The 20,683-nt window shown below is 41.1% G+C and overlaps 1 protein-coding gene across 1 annotated transcript in view; it reads right to left on the minus strand.

Annotated features, from left to right (window-relative positions):
* The window catches only part of gatad2b (GATA zinc finger domain containing 2B), an 85,083-nt gene extending 64,740 nt beyond the window's left edge, over positions 1–20,343 (minus strand). The window contains exon 1 of the mRNA XM_054762821.1: positions 20,199–20,343. The gene's annotated coding sequence lies outside the window, so the exon portion shown is untranslated. The remainder of the gene's footprint in view (positions 1–20,198) is intronic.
* Positions 20,344–20,683: the final 340 nt, after the last annotated feature.

Consider the following 20,683-nt stretch of genomic DNA (forward strand, 5'->3'; position numbering starts at 1 on the left):
TCGGGTACAAGCGGCCAAAATGAGTTTTCTCCATAAGACCTTAGAGATAAGGTAGGAAGCGCTGTCATCTGGGAAAAACTCGGAGTAAAACCGCTGCTCCTTCGCATTGAGAGGAGCCAGATGAGGTGGCTCGGGCAATTGGTAAGGATGCCTCCCGCACGCCTCCCTGGGGAGGTGTTCAGGGCATGTCCAACCGGTACGAGGCTTCAGGGGAAACCCAGGACACGTTGGAGAGACTATGTCTCTCAAAGGGCCTGGAAACGCCTCAGGATCCACCGGGATGAGCTGGACAAAGAAGCCGGGGAGAGCAAAGTCTGGGCTTCCCTGCATAGTCTGCTGGCACCACGACCCAACCTCGGCTAAGCGGTAGATGGATAGATGGCATATCAAATACCAAAATAGTTGTTAATTGATTGTTGCATCTCTACTCCAATGTATATAATTTTTGCCATACTAAAGAACGGTTATCCATTAAGCACTTTTTGATTGTAGTATTTTAAGATATTATATGGAGTTGTGCCCCAATGAGCATGAACACACACACACGCACGCACGCACACACAAATTAGGGTGGATTAACGCATGTATTGTGTTGGAGCTTAAAGTTTCCACTGTGCTGATGTAAAAAGGCTGGAATAAAAAAGGAAGGGCCCTCGCATGAGGAAAGGCCTCCAGCATGTGCTTCAGTATATTTAGGATTTTGTGAAGTTCATGAGTCATGCTTCTTACATGCACGTTACATCACTTTCTTGCTTTTAGACCTGCATGTGTGACTCAACTGAGTTTAGAAAAACACCCTCTGCGTTGGCTATTCCTTATGTTATTGCCATTATATCAAATATGAGTCTCTAATGAATGGACAACACATTTCAAAGGCCTCTCATCCACTCAGACTTCAGAAAAATGTCTCCAGATTTCATCTCCAAGTCGCAGTCGTGCTGCATCCTTCAGGCCGCTGAGAGCATTAGGGGGATTTGACTGAGACAAGTTGACTGAGGTGACCTTGTGCAGTACCTGGTTAAATGCTGCACAGCAATGCAGCAATGATCCGCATGCTGCTTATTCACAGACTGGATTAGTCATAGCTGCACCGCCACTGCCTGCTCAACCATTTCTACCACCGACAAAGACCGGGAAGCAAACACTTCCCTGCTGCCTTGTCATTTCTCTCCAGTTAGCATTCGCACTAATCCATACTTTATTCCCTTACAGTCATTCATTAACATCATACACAACAATTAGTGCCGACACGCTGGTATTGTCCTCCCCCTATTAGAAATTATTTCTCTAATCAACAGCTGATTATGCAGATTTTTCCTCTCAAACACAAAAATCCTGGGGGTTGGGGTGGCGTGGGGGGGGCATCATGCATCATGGGTGGCTGACAAACACTGCGGTGTTTTCCCTTGCTTTACAACTTACAAACATCGGCACAAACACGCGTACACATACGCACACACGAGTGTATCGCGATGGCGCCATCGATCATAACAAGCGAATCCACAGTAAACACGTGTCATTTCTTTCTCGCAACGCAGACGGCAGATGATAATTTACGTGACCGTGCAGAAACAGAAATGACATTCTGCCAGTGTTTCCCACAGGACTGCAGTCTATCTGTGGCATCAGATGACGTCATCATCTAATTTGCATAATAAAACCTTGGTTTGGAGTTTTTTGGTTTGTGCTATGTCATGTTTTTAATAGGGCTGTCAAAAATAGCACATTAACGGCGGTAAATAATTTATTCGAATAATTCTGTTGCAATTTTTAGCGGGATTAACGCATGCGCATCATGTCAAGCCACACCTCTCTGTTATTCTGACCTAAACACATCAACAGCAGTGCAATTCCAACACCATATATGCATCTCTTCTAAATAAACGGAAGGACAAAGAAAAACAATTAGTGGATATTTGTGACATAACGCTGACTGCGTATATACTCGGGAATCCCAGAAAATACGTCTACTCTACATTCAAAACATGGGAATTCAACTTAAATTACTTGGTGTTGTTGAACACAACTCTTCATGGCTTCAAATAACACGGTTTAAGTGTGATTCAAATGTTGTACCATTATTAAAGAGACAAGCATTAGGCAAATACATTTTCAGAGATCTTTTAGCTTGAGTTACATTTTCAATTCATTTGGAGCTGTTAATACATACAAATATATCTCACAAATTGTGTTGTGTCATTTATATTTCTGTTCATTTGTCTTTTGTTCATAAAATACATAAAAAATGGGTATATTTCACAGATAGTTGCAAATGGTGATTCATCATGATTAATTTAAATGTTTAAATGTTTAATCATTTGACAGCCCTATTTTTTTTAACCCATATAAAACAATAGAAATTGACAATTGGTAGTGATGGCATAGAAAACCTGTTTACAACCTTCTAAATATGCTTTTTAACATTAAAGCCCTCTTGACATGAAATAACACCCCTATTGTCACCTTCACGCTCCTATTATCCAATAGTAGACAAGAGAAAATAAGACATAAAAAAAGACTTGTGCTTGTGCGTGCTATTGTAGATGCGTTCCAGTAGCCCGGACAGGACGTGACGTTGGGGGTTCAGAGTTGAGTTTTAGCTTGTGTGGGTTACGGCCGCAACAGTAGCCCGTGTTGGGGATTATTGTGCCTGTTGTGAGATCATCCAAACCTTCAATAAAAGCCTGTTTGTCAAGTCTGGTGCTTGTGTGTCTCACCCAACAATACAGTAACACAGACACCATTTGACCAGTGAAGAATACTACATACAAGTATCATCACAACGTCTTTGAATGAGTTTTCTAAATGCCTTTTAAATGTATTTTACTTAAATTCGAATTTTTTTATGCTTGAAAATGAGTTTGAAAAGGAGCTTATTGAGCCTCACCCCCTCTTTGTGTCACATCAATTGCTGATACATTTCACAATGATGAATATATTTCACATCAACTGCTGATACATTTGTTCATTTCCCATTCAATGAGTTCCCTTTGCCAGCTGTTAAGAACTCAAGAAAATGATAAAGCAATATAACAATGTACTTCAGTGAAGTTTAGGTTTGTAAATCTGTATGGACAAATCACTGCAAACTGCATAAAGTGCAGGTGTTATAATTCATACTGTATGGCTTAGCATTGTATTTCCCTGTGGTTCATGACCCTTCGTCCTTATACTTTGTAGATGTCAACTGCCTGTAAGGTTTCTTGAAATGGCTCGTTTTAGTGCATTGTTCGAGTTCTTTACTCAATCCGTTCCATAATTTTGATTCCACATCCTGATATGCTGAAGGTTTTTAGCGTTGTGCAGGCCTATGGGTGTTTTAAGTTTCATATTTCTCTTCTCTAGATGAGAAGAATTGTATTGTGTTTGTGGTTAACTGGTTATTTTTTGCTTGATGCATAATTTTAGCTGTTTGAAGGTTTACCAGGTCGACAAATTTTAATAGGTGCGAGTGTTTGTATGTTGTCTATAAGCGGCATTATGGATTATCCTAACTGATCTTTTTTGTAGCACAGTTAGTGAGTGAAATGTGCTTATATCGTTATTACCCCATATCTCCACACAATAAGTTAGATATGCTAAGACTAGAGAACAATAGAGAGTATGGAATGATTTTTGGTCCAGAACAAAGTTTGCTTTATTCAGTATCGAGGTATTTCTTGCCACTTTATATTGTATATTTTTAATGTGGGATTTCAAACTCATTTTGTCGTCTATTCTAACACATAGAAACTTATTTTCATGTACTCTGTCAATGTCCACGTCGTCTGCAAATAATTCTAGCTTTACGTATTTTGCGACATTATAGATATGGTCTATGAATAAGTTGAACAGTTTTGGCCCCAGTACTGAACCCTGTGGTACGCTGCATGATATGTTTAAGCTTGCAGATGTATAGTCTCCTCGCTTCACATATTGCTTCCTCTTTGCTCAGTAGCTTTTTACCCAGTTTAAGATTAACCCTCTGATTCAATACCTTTCTAGTTTGTTCATTAAGATAATGTCATTAATTGCATCAAATGCTTTTGTTAAATCCATAAATACTGCAGCTGCACACTCTCTGCGGTCCGTAGCGTTGGTCATTTCCTCAGTTATTACAATTAGTGCCATGGAAGTTGAAAGGTTCGCTCTACGTCCGTGTTGGCTGTCTGTGATCAATTCATTCGTATTTATAAATGTATCTAGCCTCTTGTTGAATAGCTTTTCGATGATTTTAGAAAATTGTGGCAATAAAGAAACTGGTCGGTAATTAGTGAATCAATGTTTATCTCTGGTTTTGAAAATTGGTACTACTATACCAGTCTGAAATGGTAAGTTACTGATGTACATCAGTGGTTCCGCAATCTCTTTGATTTTTTATTGTTCCTATGTCGATTCCATTACAGTCAGTTGATGTTTTTGCCTTACTTTTATTGATGATAGATTCCTTTTTTAGTCACACTAGTGAGGAACATGGAGTTAGGATTCCTGTCTATACTTTCATTCCCTTCTTCTGTTGAGAAATAATTTGAGATCCTTTCTTCCAAGCTTGGCCCAATATTTACAAAGTATTTATTGAACATTTCAACTACCTTGTTCATAGTATCATTTGTAGCATTTCCATGTATAAAATATTGAGGGTAATCTGCTTTCTTGGATCCATTCCTGATAATACTGTTTCAGATGCCCCATGTTGCGCTAATTAGATTTTTATTCTTGTCTAATAGAGTACTATAATATTCTCTCTTAAATATTCTTAACATATTTCATAACTTGTTTTTGTACTGTACGTCTTACACTTATTTGCAGGAATGAAAAACTGGAAAAAAAATGACAATATATCCCATTCTACTGATACAATTTCTACTATGTTACACTCTTCTGCACTCTGTGTGTGTGCTAGCGGCCCTGCCTCCACCCACCACGAAAAAGAGATTGCCTGACTGACAAAAGGTCTGACTCTGTTCATGCCGTTGTTCTATGGAACAAGTACGGCAAGGTCCTGAAACCAATGCAGTGAAGTGAACCTCTTCCTGCCTGTATGGAGGTGAGAGACGCAGAAAACAGATTAATTAATTATCGTCCCAGGCTTAGTGCCCTCAAGATATTTTTTTTCTGAACAAGAAATCTTGTCACATTTCAATCTTGCGAGATCGTATGACACCCCAACTGTACATATTGATGTGTTATAATGAGAGACTACGTCAGTTATGGTACAGTATGTGCGTATGAGGTGTGTTAAGAAGCAGCGTCCCATTACAATGTGTTTTCAACATCAAATGTGTTTTCTATGTAAGACAATGTTATATAGGTTGTGTAATAAAAGGACAATATATAGACTTGTTCTGTATGAAAGGCATCCTTAAATGACTTCTGTTATGATCTGGTGCTTTTTAGAAAATACCATTAAAAGAAAACTTAACTAGCGCGGCGCCACCCTGATATAATGTCAGAGGAAACACTAGGATGGGTGCATGTAGGTGAACAGAGACAGCATAAAACATAGCGTATGTACATACGGTCGTCCCTCGCTACATCACCGTTTGAACATCTCTACCTCACTCTATCGCATGTTTTCAAAAATCTATTAATTAATAAATGATCACTGTTTTGTGGTTGACTACGGCCTATTATTAGTCAAAAAATACATATTTAAGCAAATGCTATGTATTCTTGGCCAACATTAAGCATTTTCAAGCATAGAAATACACCCAAATACAGTACAGTTTAAGGCAATACAAGATGCTGATGAACTGGACTACATCGCCCACTAGGTGTCACTAGTAACATGCACCAGACTTGATCGCTTTAAAAACGATAGGCTTTTATTATTTTATAATTACAGTATTTATCTCAAAACAGGCACAATAATAACCTAACAATACTTAGTCACCACTATCATCATAATAATAACACGGGCTACTGTTGTGGCTGTACTCCAGCTAACCCACTCAACTATGAGTCTCTGACGTCACTTCCTGTCCACGCGTCCGGAATACATTCACCGAAACACACACGAGCATGAGTGTTATTTATGTCTAAATGGCTTATTTTCTCTGATTATATCTACTATAGTGGGTACTATGAGTGTAAAGGTAACTATAGGGGTGTTACTTCATGTCTCGAGGGCTCTAATAATGGTAAAAATCATACTTATAAAGTCCTAAACAGGTTTTCTGTGCTCCAACTACCTAAATAGAATTCACACTCCCGGTTTTAAGCACGTTCATGTTTTGATTTATGAAAAGTGTATCATATCTGTACCATGAAAGCTGATCAACCTATAGAGTCTTTGCCAACGCTACCAAGCTTTTTAAAGCTCACGGAGAACGCTGTTTTGCAAGAACAGCCCACACATTGTGCTCTCATCAACACTTGCTATTCAGCGCCCCACTGCACACACACAACACACAAGACCCTTTTTTGCGTTGGGATTGTGCAACTTTGTCGCCACACTGAAGCCGGCACGAGGCCACCTGGCTTGTTTACACTCCGACGCTGCCCCCGGCGTACCAACTTCAATTGTGATGAGGCGTTTGGTTCTAGAGGTGAGGCACCATCTGCACTGGACATGGCGCACTCCACCGTTTTGACTGTCCCATAGTCATAGATGTTAGGGATGGGCATTAATTTAAGGATTATTTCATTGTAGATGAATCGCACCTTGAAGCAACGGAGGCCAAATTGTGTGCATAACTTGACTGCAACCAGCAGAGGTGCTGTTGATAGTAGAAATGCTCGATGTTGGCATTCTTACTGCTACTGCTATATTGTCCAGCATTCACTAGATACCAATGTAGGCAGCGGCTCTTCCCTCAGAGTACTGTGGTGTAATGAACACATGATGCTTTGGAATGCACTTCACAAATAAACACTGCCTGCAAAATAAAACTAATTCTGCAATATTCAATACAAGTTACAGAAAAAGTGGCATATTTATTCCAAAAACATAATCCTTAGCAATAGTAAACTAAAATAACATGTTCTACTATCAAAACTATGGTTATATGCAGTATGTTGCTTCTTATTTTTTTGCATAGCGTGGTCATACTAGTCTTGCAAGCTTGCTGCTGTTGAGCATGGCAACCACATAACCGATACCAATACTAGGGGTGTAACGATTCATTCACTACATCGATGCATCGATTTATATTCCTACGATTCAACTACATCGATCTGGGTTGTCAAGTTTCCATTCAGGACGACATATACATTGATCTAACGTTGTTTAAAAAGGTGATCAATCGATTGAAAAAAAGCACTGGATTCAAGCACGGCAGGCTTTACATGGATGTGTTTTTTTTTAACACTTAATGATAAAGACGTTAAACGTTACTCAATTCAGTCTACCTGTCTGTGACGTCATCATCTTCCGGGTATGTGGTGGTCATGGGAGTTGTAGTGGACCTGTGAAACACAGTTGATTCGCTGCTGCTTCTTCTTCTTGCGCTGAGCCGTACATCAATGTCGATGCCGTGTTGGATGTGGCAAGAGTCGTAGAGGCGAAGATGCCTCATTCATGTGCTGCATGGAAGTGTACGACCCGTTTTACTGCCCAAAGCAAACCCCAGGGAATAACCTTTCACAGGTAAAACTAAAACAATTACCTTTGATAGTATTTGGCCAATAGACTACATGTTGTGGCCATTGTAACATTGTTTTGAGAGCACAATTTGCCGACGTTGTGGAAAACACTTTATTCCCACGCACAATTCCTTCATTGTCATCTCCCACTACAAACCCGCAAAGTGCAGGTTTGGACTGCACTATTTAAAGTAAATAATTCATCATGGCAAGCTATACCACCCTCTGTTCATCCTGATTTTGTATTGCATTTTTAACTCATTTTTTGTACTCATTATCATTAATATTTTATACTGGATTCCCTTACAAAAAACAACGGGAATCTAGGAAACCTCACCTGCACTGTCAAGTATCCAGGTATTTATTTCACAGTCACATTGGTTGAATTTTTGGCTAAAAAGTTAACAATTGAACCTCTCTCCTCAAAGTTCTTAATGATCTGATAAATGTTTGGTTTAGGTGCCACCCTATTAGCATCTTTTGTATTAAACAACGATGACTGCACGTGTTTCCTTGCAGGTAACCATGGTTAACAGAGGAAAAACAAAGACTTCAACCACCACCGCCCTTTTTAAAGCTACCAGTCTGTTATTCTCACTCAATCAGGAAGTCATCTCGAGCCTTTGTGCTTGTCAACACTCTCACCTATGTTAACCAGAGAATCACTAACATGATGTCGACTGATCCTTTTGAGACAGAGATTAAATCCAGTAGTAGTCCTGTTTTTCAATTAATTGCCATTCATCTTCTCACTCTTCATAAATTCTGGACTATATGTAAATTGCTATCATAAAAACTGAGATAGCAGACTTTGTGAAAATTTATATTTGTGTCATTCCCAAACATTTGACCATGACTGGTAGTCCTCCTGTAATGTTTTGGGTCGTGCCCCCTCCCAGTTTCCTTCACACTGCGCAGGCGTGTGGCTGCAAACCAAAACAAACATGTCTGCTGCGTGGAACTTATACGCCATTGGTGAGAGTGATGTAAAGTTTGCATCCTTCAACACATGCCACAAAAAATATCTCGCTGGGGTAGCACGATAAAAAGCTTTCATGAAATACGGCAATTGAAGACCACTTGACGGAGTGTGGTGAGTTTTCGAGTCAGCATCAAACAGCAGCTATGCGCATGAGCGTGACAGTCAGAAAGCTAAGCAAATAATCCATAAAATAAAGGAATTCATTGGACTAGATGACCAGCCTTTCTTAGCGACTGTTCTCTCACTTGGAGCTCCGCTACGTGATACCCGGAAGGAAATCTTTCACAGCCCTGCTCGAGCTCCATTAGACAATGTACTCTCACATGGAAAGTCTCCTTGAAGAAGGCGTCTCATCCTCTGGAAGTTTCACAAATGATACAGTACGTATATGTTCTCTTGAAAAAGTAAGTCAAATATGTTTTTGTCTATATTAAGGTGATTTTATGGTTCCTTTGTATCCAGATCATATAGCCAATAGCAGGGGTGCCGCCTGGGCCCTTGGAATAGTCCTAACATTTCCCCCCTTACAGCACCCCTGGCCAATAGCGCTCGTCATAAAAATATTGAAACATTTATACTTAATCCATGTGATCGGTATCGGAATCTGCCGATCTCACTCACTTGGCTTTAGACAGTGAGACGAGGACATGCACTCACTCAGTGAAATTCAACAAAGTGAAAACAATGGCTGTCTCAGTTTGTGCACTTGCATACTTACAGTATGCTTCATCTTTGAAGTGTGTAAGTGTGTTTACACTGAGAAGTACGGCAAAATGCAGTACGTCCGTAAACCTGTGACAAACAGCACCCAAGGCAGCTTTGAAATCAAAGTGGGCGGGATCACTATAGAGTCGATGTAGTCCACAACATCGATTATAAAACAATCCTTGATGATGATTTGTTATTGTAGACGTGTCTCTTAAAACAATTTTAATTGATGCAATGATGCAAGACAATTGATGCAAGACAAGAAGTAGACAGAAAGAGTAGATAATTGGGGTGTCACAAGACAAGGCGATGCACAAAATTGGGTCCACGAGAACGAGACAAGATTTTAAAAATGAATTACAGACACGTGTCGCTAGCTACATTGCAAAAACATACAAACAGGCAACTTCTGTGTCAAGCTAATGTCTCACACAGGTACACTGTGCATTATACTCAAATGTGTATTACATCTCTGATGACAATAATTAATAAAAAAAATGACGTAAAAAAAGACCATAATATCAATTATCGACGATAATTTGTCGCACAATTGTCCAACAGCAAAATTTGTTATTGTGACGGGACTAATCAAGTTAAATAAATAAATGACACGCTTAAATTATTTATCATCACAAGACTTTTTTTCTGAACGACTTTTTTTCATCTCGCAAGAAACGAGATCTTGTGACACACCTAGTAGATAAGAAATAGGCCGAAACACTGAAAATAAGCAAACAAGGTCAGTGACATGTAAACTTTGCGAAGCAGAACTCATGCTTCACGGTAGCACAGCGACTACGCATGAGCATCTTTAACCTTTGCCTCACCGTCACCACCTGCCGAGGTAAGCTTTAGCTAAGGCTAAACTAATAAAAGCTATTTGACAACGAGTTCAAATCAAAACGGGTACAGCAGATCATACAAGTAATAGCTGTTTGACAGGTTGACGAATCAAAAAAAATAATGTCTGACTTGTCGACTATTAAAATAATTGTTAGTTGTGGCCCCAGTAATGACCTTCAAATATGTGGACTCCATAATTTTGCACAAAGGCTCCAAAAGATGGCACAAACAACAGTCGTCCTGGCAAAACTGAAGAACATCTGGAAAGACAAGAACATCAGCCTGCGCACCAAAATCCCTTGCCCCGTCAGTGTTCTCATATGCCTGCAACACCTGGACCCTCACCACAGAGCCTAAAAAGAAGACACTGGCAATTGAAACGCTGTGCGACAGAAAGATCTTGGGCGTCCACCGCACAGACCACATCACAAACAATGAGGTTCACAGAAAGATCAGACTGTGAGGAACAGTCAAAGGAAGATGCAGAAGAGGAAGACAGAAGAAAAGATGGGAAGACAACATTGGACTTATCTTATCCCAGTTATGGGATAAGCGAAAAAGTGAAGTCAGTACGGGGATGTTGCACTCAAAACGGGCAAAATGGTGAGTGTGAAGTGATGGACGGTTCCCACCCTCAATAGCTGCCATCTTGGCTACATAGTGGAAAGCCAGGGACTAACTTGAAATACTGAGGAGCAGTCAAGTTCATGCGAATTAATCCAATACCTGCAAATGATGCCCCTTCTTTGGGGCTGGGCGATTACATGGTCATGATAAAAGTCGATTATGGTGATCAGCTATGAACATATTTACTCAAACATGGCGGATGACCGAACGTGGAGTTTAACGCAGAGCTGAGGGCGGTGAAATACATGTCAACACGTGACTTGGAGTTATCCTCCAAAGATAAGGCTATTGTTGGGAAGCTGTATTAAAATCACAACTCTAAAATGTGTTATTTTTAAATACATTTATTAAAAAGAAGGGGGAACAGTCATTTTTAAACAATATATAGGACATGATAGAAGTGGAAAATGTATTTAAAATAAACAAAAACAAACCTTATTATTCTTTTCAAAAATAATTAGGCAAAATGCAAATAAATGAAATCACTAAGTGGCTGAAGAAGATCACAACATAAATAATAATAAAAAAAACTTGTAACGTTAGCGTTGTGAAAGTGCAGGTCACAACTTGTCCAAAAGAGTGTTGTGAAGTTGTTGGATTATGTATTTATTTATGTGTTTTTATAAATTTGCTTGTGTGATGCCCCATAATATAGTTAAGACATTCAGCAAGTTTCACTTCTGTTTCCAGGTCATGTGATTGTTGTTAGCAACTGTCGCTAAGTGGTTGTTGCTTGTTGTTCAGTGGAGAGTAAATTGTTTATGCCACTTATCCTCCACTCTGGTCTCTTTCTGAATCACATCTCCACATTTGGTGACCCTCGACGTGAGTAATATGTCGACCGACAACAGCAACAGCAGCGCGGCGTGTGCCCTCCTCTACGATGACATTTACGACTTACTAGGTTATGATATTCCCATCAACATGTCAAAAATGTACTTATGCAGCGTTATGTGCTTACACATTAGCTCAATGCCAGGTGAAATTCACATGCTACAGGATGCAGAACGGCACATGTGTCGACACCGAGACTGCTTCGTGCTAACAAGGCAGCTAACGTCAGTGGTATCGATGCTGCGACGGTTAAGACGCCAACTTTTGTCAACACAGCCCATGCCCTTTTTTTCAACACATTTCCGATTGCGAGGAATAACACAGGACGTGACATCCACTTTCTCTCATACTGCAGGAATGGTAGGACAGAACATTTTAGTGGTTTCAAAACTGTGACTTTTCGGACTGTGCTAAACCTTCAAATCGGTAACCGGCCCTTGCCTAATTGTTGGTTGTGTGGCGGTGGTTTGGGTACGTCCGAAGTTACCCAATCACTGCCATTTTCAACAATCAAATGTATCTGATTAACACTCCAACGTGTGCCCAAATAAATGCATCCTCCCTTCCCCATGACAGAGATGCCGACGTGTATGATGTCTCTAATTTACCGTACCAACAAAACTCACAGCTAAAGCCGTGTTGAACAGTTCCTCAGGAGTTTGAAGCAGGGGTAAACTATGTGCAATATGTTGAAACTAGAAGTGAAGTGATACAAAAATTCACAAGTCAGTTCGATTCTATACGTCAAGTGTCACGGTTCGCTATTGTTTTGATACGAAAAAGACATTTTCATGCCTCAAGTGTGGAAAAGCATGCCAAGGTGGCAGCAAGTCAATCAATATTTTTTCTACTCATATTTTATGTAATCTTAGAATGACATGGGTTTTCATGCCAAATTGCTAGTTAAACATGGATCGCTATCACTCATCTTTCTAGCCTATCTTGCAGTCAATCTGTCAGTTTCAGTAAGTAAATCCACATTGTTTTATTAGATATATTCTAGGAATCTTAGAATAATAATACGGGGTTTCATGCCAGGACTAGATAAGCAGCAGATCACCGCTCACCGGTTTTGTATTTTGCAGTGTGCATAGAGCTGTCAGTGTCAATCACTGCCAGTCAAAAAACATACTTCCAATTGCAATATTAAATCAAATAAACAAGCATAAAGTTTATTATTAATCATGTATGATCAATTATTATTGCTTTTGATACAGTGTAGGGCCGCACGGTGGTCTAGTGGTTAGCACGTTGGCCAACACAGTAACAGCCTGGAGATCGGGAAGACCTGGGTTCGATTCTCCCCTGGGCATTTTTGTGTGGAGTTTGCATGTTCTCCCCGTGTGCGCGTGGGTTTTCTCCAGGTACTCCGGGTTACTCCCACATTCCAAAAACATGCATGTTAGGTTAATTGGAGACTCTAAATTGTCCATAGGTATGAATGTGAGTGTGAAAGGTTGTTTGTCTATATGTGCCCTGCCATTGGCTGGCGACCAGTCCAGCGTGTACCCCGCCTGTCGCCCGAAGTCAGCTGGGATAGGCTCCAGCATGCCCCTGTGACCCTAATGAGGAAGAAGCGGTATAGAAAATGGATGGATGGATGGATACAGTGTACTTGCATTATTATGCCATATATTATCATTCATGAATTTAAAAAACTGTCTCAAAACAATGTTGACAATTTCGTTTATCGCCAATAATTTATAGGACCATTATCGTGTGTTATTGTGTTATTGTGGCAGGCCTATGTAGCCGCCTGCAAGTGCTTTTGGATGGAAAGGCCCACAGCAGCACCTGCTTCTCGTTGAGAAGAGCGATACATGCTCTGAAGTATGTGAGGGGTTCTGAATACTCGCTAAACTCAGTCAGGGGTGTCGTAAAGGGGGAAAAAGTTAGGACAATTCCAAATTAAAATATGATTTTGCCATCTGGGTTGAGATTTGTTGTACCAGAAAGTAAACATCCATATCCATATCTGCATGAAATGGTTTGGTCCTGCTTGAGAGCACAGATTGGTGACGATGACAATCTGGCCTAGTACTAAAATAAAATCCGCTTTTCAAAAAGGAAAGCAAGAAAGGAGAGGCAAGAAAGGCAAAAGAAAGATTGGATAGTAATCCTGGGGCTCGTCCGGTTTCAAGGAACAAAAGTACACTCCAATCCAAAAGTTCGGGAACACCTGCAGGTCCCGTTTTGAGTTCAAAAGGGAAGCAATTTGTCCCTTCCTACTGTGAGAATCAAAAATAGTCTGTAAAATGTCAATGGCATTAATGAATGACGGGGCGCTTTACATCACATTGAGTCAGACTTCTTTTCCGCTCGGTCCCCAAGAACAAAATACAGTGAAAGATTTCACCGACTGCAGTGGTGTACGTGTCTGCACGAGAAGGCAAAGAATTGAATCCCAGAGTTTGACAAGTCATTTTTTTAAGTCTGTTATTTTGCTCTAAGGGGTCGCACGGTGGTCTAGTGGTTAGCATGTTGGCCAACACAGTAACAGTCTGGAGATCGGGAAGACCTGGGTTTGATTCTCCCTTGAGCATCTCTGTGTGGAGTTTGCATGTTCTCCCCGTGCGTGCGTGGGTTTTCTCCGGGTACTCCGGTTTCCTCCCACATCCAATAATATGCATGTTATGTTAATTGGTGACTCTAAATTGTCCATAGGTGTGAATGTGAGTGTGAATGATTGTTTGTCTATATGCGCCCTGCAATTGGCTAGCAACCAGTCCAGGGTGTACCCCGCCTGTCGCCCGAAGTCAGCTGGGATAGGCTCCAGCATAGCATACCCCCTAATGAGGAGAAGCGGTATAGAAAATGGATGTATGGATGGATTTTGTTCTTAAAATAAATGAACAATTTGTTTCCCCTGTTTTCATATTACTCCAAAACATTCATCTAACTAAATCCTGGTTTGTTTGGCTGAATTTAATTCGAACACGCATGCAGGGTTACAGTGGAATACATCTCATGAATTGGCGTAAAATAGCATAAAAATAGCTTTTAAGGGTCAGTTAAGTCCTACAGATGTAGCGACCCCAACTGCCCAGGGGGGCCTAATGTGATTTTTTTTTCATGGGTCCCAGAATTCCTGGGGGCGCTGACAAGACGGTTATTCTCTGGTAGACCAGGTGCATATGAGGTGTGTTATAAAGCGGAGTTATGATGCCTACCACTGTGGACTTGTAACCACAAGCTACATTCACAGATGTTTTCATGCTGTCAACTATGACTTGGGATGATGTGGGACAGGATAGTCATTTCATGGAGAAGTGCTGCAAACAAAACCGCCTTTGTATTTCATCAACTGATCCCATGTGCACAATTAAACCAATGAATGACCTGATCATCAAGACCTTCATTTTCCTTTTCTTCCAAAAACATGCACATTTTGACTCAACAACACTATTAAAGACGAGTATCGCATTAAAAATAGTCAGACATATGCGTTATTTCCTCCTGAGGGTGGCATTTATTTGAAAACGACAGTGCCCAAGACTTACATGACTGCAACTAATGGATATTTCTGTTAGTGATCAACATGCCAACTGCATTGTGATCATGATGTCTTTATGCAAACAGCAGTAGATGCAAAGGTCTTGCTTCCTGGGCTGATAGACCGAAGACATGCGACTGTTTTTGATATTTGATACTCATTCATTGTTTGAGCCCTCAATGAAAATGACAACCAAAAGGCACACTCATACACACGGAAAGGAAAAAAGGACATAAGTACTAGGTCTTTCCATTGGATTTGTTGACAACAACACAAGGAACAATAGACCAACCACAGCCTACACACACACACACACACACACACACACACACACACACACACACACACACACACACACACACACACGCGCACACACACGTGTTTTCAGGCAGCTAACAGCTAAAAATATCATTCAGTGATATAGATGTGGCATTTATTTTACACATAAATTAGGGATGCTCGATAAATATTGGACTGATAATTAATTATCGGGCATTATGACATCATAACGATAAATCCGATAACATTAAAAAATAGCTCCGATAACTGATGACAAAAAAACTCTTCAATGAGGTGGGCTAAGGTGAGTAAATTCAGTGCTGCTTTTCTGAGTGCTGCCTGTGACGTGTGCAAACTCACTCGTAAACAAACATGGCGTCGATCGAGTGGGATTTCTACACTGTTGAAAATGAAGACATTTTGCGTGCTAGTTGCACCATATCTGCAAGCACCCTGCGATGAGGGGAGAAAAAAAAAAACGCTTCAACACATCAAACCTTAGCAGGCACCTGAAACGCCAGCATGGCTACAACGCCCGGTGCTTGTTCCTATCGCCGCCACATGTGAAAAGTGCAAACAATGTGCCCGAGACGACTCGAGGGCTAAAGCGATCTGTGATTTAATCATGGATATGATGGCGGTGGATGACCAGCACTTTATCATCATCGAAGATACCAACTGTTGTTGGCTAGCAAACCCCTTAGAGTCACGCTTTGTGCTTCTGTGCCGCCGCTACTTTTGTGTGTTTTGTTAATTGTAGTGATGACATGATATTTGGTTAGGACACATCTACTGGTACAGTTTCCCAAATCTAACTTTGTTTGCATCATTCTTACCTACAGGTGTCCACAAACTACAGTTACAGCCAATTTTTCAAAATAATACACAGAAAAAGTTATTGGTTATGTGCATCGGTCCTGAGAAGCTGGAAGTTTGTTGGTGTCGGTATCGGCTTGAAAACAACATATCATTAGTTGATTTTGAATGCATATGTCCCACCAAATGAGATAATCCGTCTGTGTAATTATGATCGTGAGCATGCATAAAGCTTGTGCTAAAGCTGTGTATGGTTACCCATAATGGCTTTCTCTCTGCAGAGTCATGTAGCCCGCTCAAGTACAATGTTCACTTGCTGCCAGCTGAGGAAGCATGGAGTGAAAGGCACATTTTCCACTATCGGTTGTACATGCAATCAGTGTTGCTGTCCAACAAAGGCAGAAGTAGCAGACATTATGTTGCAAACTTGCTACCGATGCAAAGCCTTTTCACACACGATGCATACTTCCATCATGGGCTCCTGTCAACGGGAGCATAAATCAATATTCACGGAAATCTGCACGCTCAATTTCCCACCTTAAGATCTAAGGACAGTTCCAGGAAACGCCTAATAGAACATAAACAGGTTACATATATGGGTGTAAGTGGTCATAGTCGTCAAAGCGCTGAGACACGGTTAACACATTTACCGACTGATGACGCAGTATCAGTATCTTGCCCATGGATACCTCAACATGGATCGAACCAGCGACCTTGAGGTTGGGAAACGACCACTCTACCACCTCCTCATGTGAGACATGAACACACGTCTTTCTCTTTTCTGTGTGTGCTAAAAATATAAAAACAGATAAAAAGAGGCAGCTAAGAATGCACGTCATGGGACGCAACTATTCCGCCTACAGTATAAAGCCTTCTGAAGAAACCTCCAAAAACCTGTCAACTGCATATTAACCAAGCTACGGCAACATTGTTAATTACTTTACTAATGTTATTAACATTGTTACACCGAAGAACTACTTTACTGGCGTAGTGACACCTCGCCACAACACCCAGCATGGATATAAAACCTTATTTGAGGTGTTTTAATAGCTTTAATAGCTTTGTAGGCGGAATAGGTGTGTCCCATTATGTGCATTAATGACCTGTCTTTTTAGATGATGGGCAAAATTCCCCCAAAAAGTGCAGTTTTCCTTTAACACACAACAACCATAAGCTACTATTCTATGTGTTTAACAACGACTAAGTGCCTGCAACAAACACCTAACTGATTTATTTACAAATTAATATCGTGAGACATTATCTTTAAAATCAGCGCACACCTGTATGGAGCTCAGGACACATTCCTATGCGTGTTGAAATATCGCACGCACGTACGTCTACCGCTGCATGAAATGAAACAAACACCTGTAAGTCAATAACGTCACGTTCGGTTGTTTAGTGAAGTTGAAATAACGACATACAGTACTGTCGCTCATTTCCCACTCTACCAACCAAAAAGCTCAGTTTTACCCGTGCACACGCAAACACTGAGTTTTGCGTCATGGTCAATTATGCAAATTGGACAATGACATCACCTTGGACTACAACAGACAGAGAGACCGAGACCCATCTGCCTGCGAGCAGACTCTGGTCCTGAATGAGGCAAGTGTGAACACCAAAACAGCGGATATGCTGTCATCACATGCAAGCCAAACCAGGCGATGGTTCTGTGCAAATCATCCAAAAATGAGTTAGTATAGAAGGAAGTCCAGAAGCGTGGATACACTAGTTAAACACACGTCTTCAACAAAGGGGTCGTGTTGATCATGACAGTTTACTGAGGTTGCCAGAAATACGGTCTCCTTACAACACATCTCTGGGAACCTCTATGACGGTTTTATATAAAATTACAGTAATCCCTCATTTATGGCGGTTCACTGGTTCGTGATAAGAATTCCTTATGTATAAATGGATTATTTTGGTAGTTAGTGCATAGAAAATCTGTTTACCACCTTCCAAATACAGTTTTTAACATTGTTAGAGCCCTCTAGGCATGAAATAACACCCCTATAGTCACTTTTACCCCCCTATTACCCAATACAGTGGACATAATAGCTGGGGGTCACGAGACGAGACAATGCACGAGATTGAGTCCACAAGAACGAGATGAGATTTTAACACTAATTTTAAGGAAAGCACAATGTAAAAATATGACTGGACAAACAAACTTTTTTTTTTTTAATTTAACCAAGTCACAAAACAAAACAACAAATGTTTGTTGTCCCACAAATTGTTGTTGGTCTCACCTTGCTCATTTGGTTTGAAGGTGGAATATTCCCACACAGGGGCTGTGGCGTTATCATCCCTTTCCGTCCTAATTTCTACTACGTTACCCTGCATTGCTCCCCACGAGGCTTACTTGCTGCACACTCCCTATACTAATATGTGACTCTATATTATTTTCTCATATTATGTCTACTCTATTGGCTAATAGGAATGTAAAGGTGACTATAGGGGTGTTATTCCATGTCTAGAGGGCTCTAATAATGTTAAAAAAGTGCATTCACAAGGTGTTAAAGACGCTTTCAATGCTCTAACTACAAAAATGTTCAATTTATAAATAAGGAATCCTACTTGGTGGAAATTCACCTATCATGGTCGGGTCTGGAACGAGGAATGACTGTCCATTTTTATGCTTGAAAATGATGACTTTACCCAAAAATATGCAAATTTAGCTTAAATATGCATATGTTTGACAATTAATAGCCCTATTCAACCACAAAACAGCATGATCTATTAGTTAATAAAAAAAATTTAAAAACAGTGATAGAGTGAAGCTGCAAAATTCGAAGGGCGAAGTAGCCGGGGATGACTGTATAGTTTAAACGCACCCTTAAAGTGTTGCTGACTGGTTCAAAAGTCGCATAATAGTTGAGATCCTTCACTACAACTACATACAGGACATGATGGTGTAAAAGCCTGTCCTAACACAACGATAGTCTTCATCTGGAAGCTACTGGGGGGCTGCCAGGGGACTCTGGGCTGGAAATAGGAAGAGGAAAGACTCCATCAATTGAGAATACTACACTTCATTCACTCTCTTCTACAGCAGGAACCTTTCATTCATGCAGACCCACTATCACGCCGGGAGTTGATCGAGTTCTGGGTGCGTCTTTTTCAGGACCAAAGGTTGTGTGGGACTGCTTTGACAATTTGTCAGGGCAGCCCCGGTAATCTAATTTTATAAACCAGCAAAACCATCAACTCGCTTTGGAGGTTTCTTGCCTTGAATACTCAGCTTTCTCAGATGGCAACATTAACACCCAGCATGTACAGTATGTTTATCCATAAAAGTTATATATCTTGTACAAGCATCTGCATTTGTTTGTTAAGCAAGCATAAAGTACACATAATTGTAATATTGCTTCCTATTTGGTCTACCTCAGGTTATGTGCCACTTGGCAAACAAATGAGCAGCCCAGGATGAAGCCTTGCTTGCAGCATGATGTTGGTAGGCAGGCAGGCAGCCATTTAGGTGCATATGAACCCAGTTGAGTCTTTACGTAAATGGCTGATGCATTTCCAATTTTTTTTCCCTCCTTCCTAATTGCTGAGAGCCATCAGCACCCGCCGGCCTCCTCCCAGCGCCTTTAATCCTCCACTTGAAGCTGCTTTGCCTCAATAAAAGCATCCTGACATCTCGAAACCAGCATTACCAAGCATTTGTAGTATTTGCAGGATCCAGTCTTAACCCCAAGAGACTGGCATCAAACAATGAAGCGGACTGGAGGCATTCCGCTTCCATCACAATGCAATCACCATCTGCCAAAACACAAGCAAACACCCGCGAATCGTACAAGCGGAAACGTTTTTAAGACGCTACGGACGACATTTGAATGTACATTAGCCGTGGAAAACGACGACCGCGGAGCGTCAGTGTTAAGCCGCATCAATTAAAAGCAAAGCAGCTCCATTGTCTGTCAGCATAAGCGCCGGTACAACATAACGTGACATGACGTAACAACAAGCCGTCTTTCCGCCACACCAACCCGCCGTTGCCGTTTCAAAACATATCTCCCCCCCCCAAGGCCGCGTTCGCATCCTCGGACTCACCTGTGTCTTGCTTTCGCCTCAGTGTGTACCGTCTCCGGGTTCACGGTCCGGTCCTGACGCGCTGCTGCGAATCCTCACCACCAGTCCCCGGCACCGGCAGGCGGCACTGAGCCGATGATTGGGCCTAGCAGACGATCGCTCCCTCGGCGCATCCCGACAGACAGCTCATTGGCCAGCCGCTCACGCCGTGGGTCCCAGACAGGCGCATGATTGGTCGCTTTTCCGTAAAGAGGACTCTGACAAACCGCTGATTGGTTGCGTTATGAACGTCGGCGGCAGTTTTCATGCTTTCCGATTGGTTGTTAATTTCCGCCGCGGAGTCGAGGAGGCTGCTCATTGGCTGATAGTAATGTTGTTGTCTGAGTCTGAACGGAGAGCCATGTTAATTTAAGCAATGACAAAATTGACTGTCGAAACCGGATTTATATTTTGGGCATTTTTAGCAATTGATTCATCTTTTTATTTTAAACCCATTGCAAGGATCA

The sequence above is a fragment of the Dunckerocampus dactyliophorus genome, chromosome 20 (genome assembly GCF_027744805.1).
Source record: "Dunckerocampus dactyliophorus isolate RoL2022-P2 chromosome 20, RoL_Ddac_1.1, whole genome shotgun sequence".
Lineage (NCBI taxonomy): Eukaryota > Metazoa > Chordata > Actinopteri > Syngnathiformes > Syngnathidae > Dunckerocampus > Dunckerocampus dactyliophorus.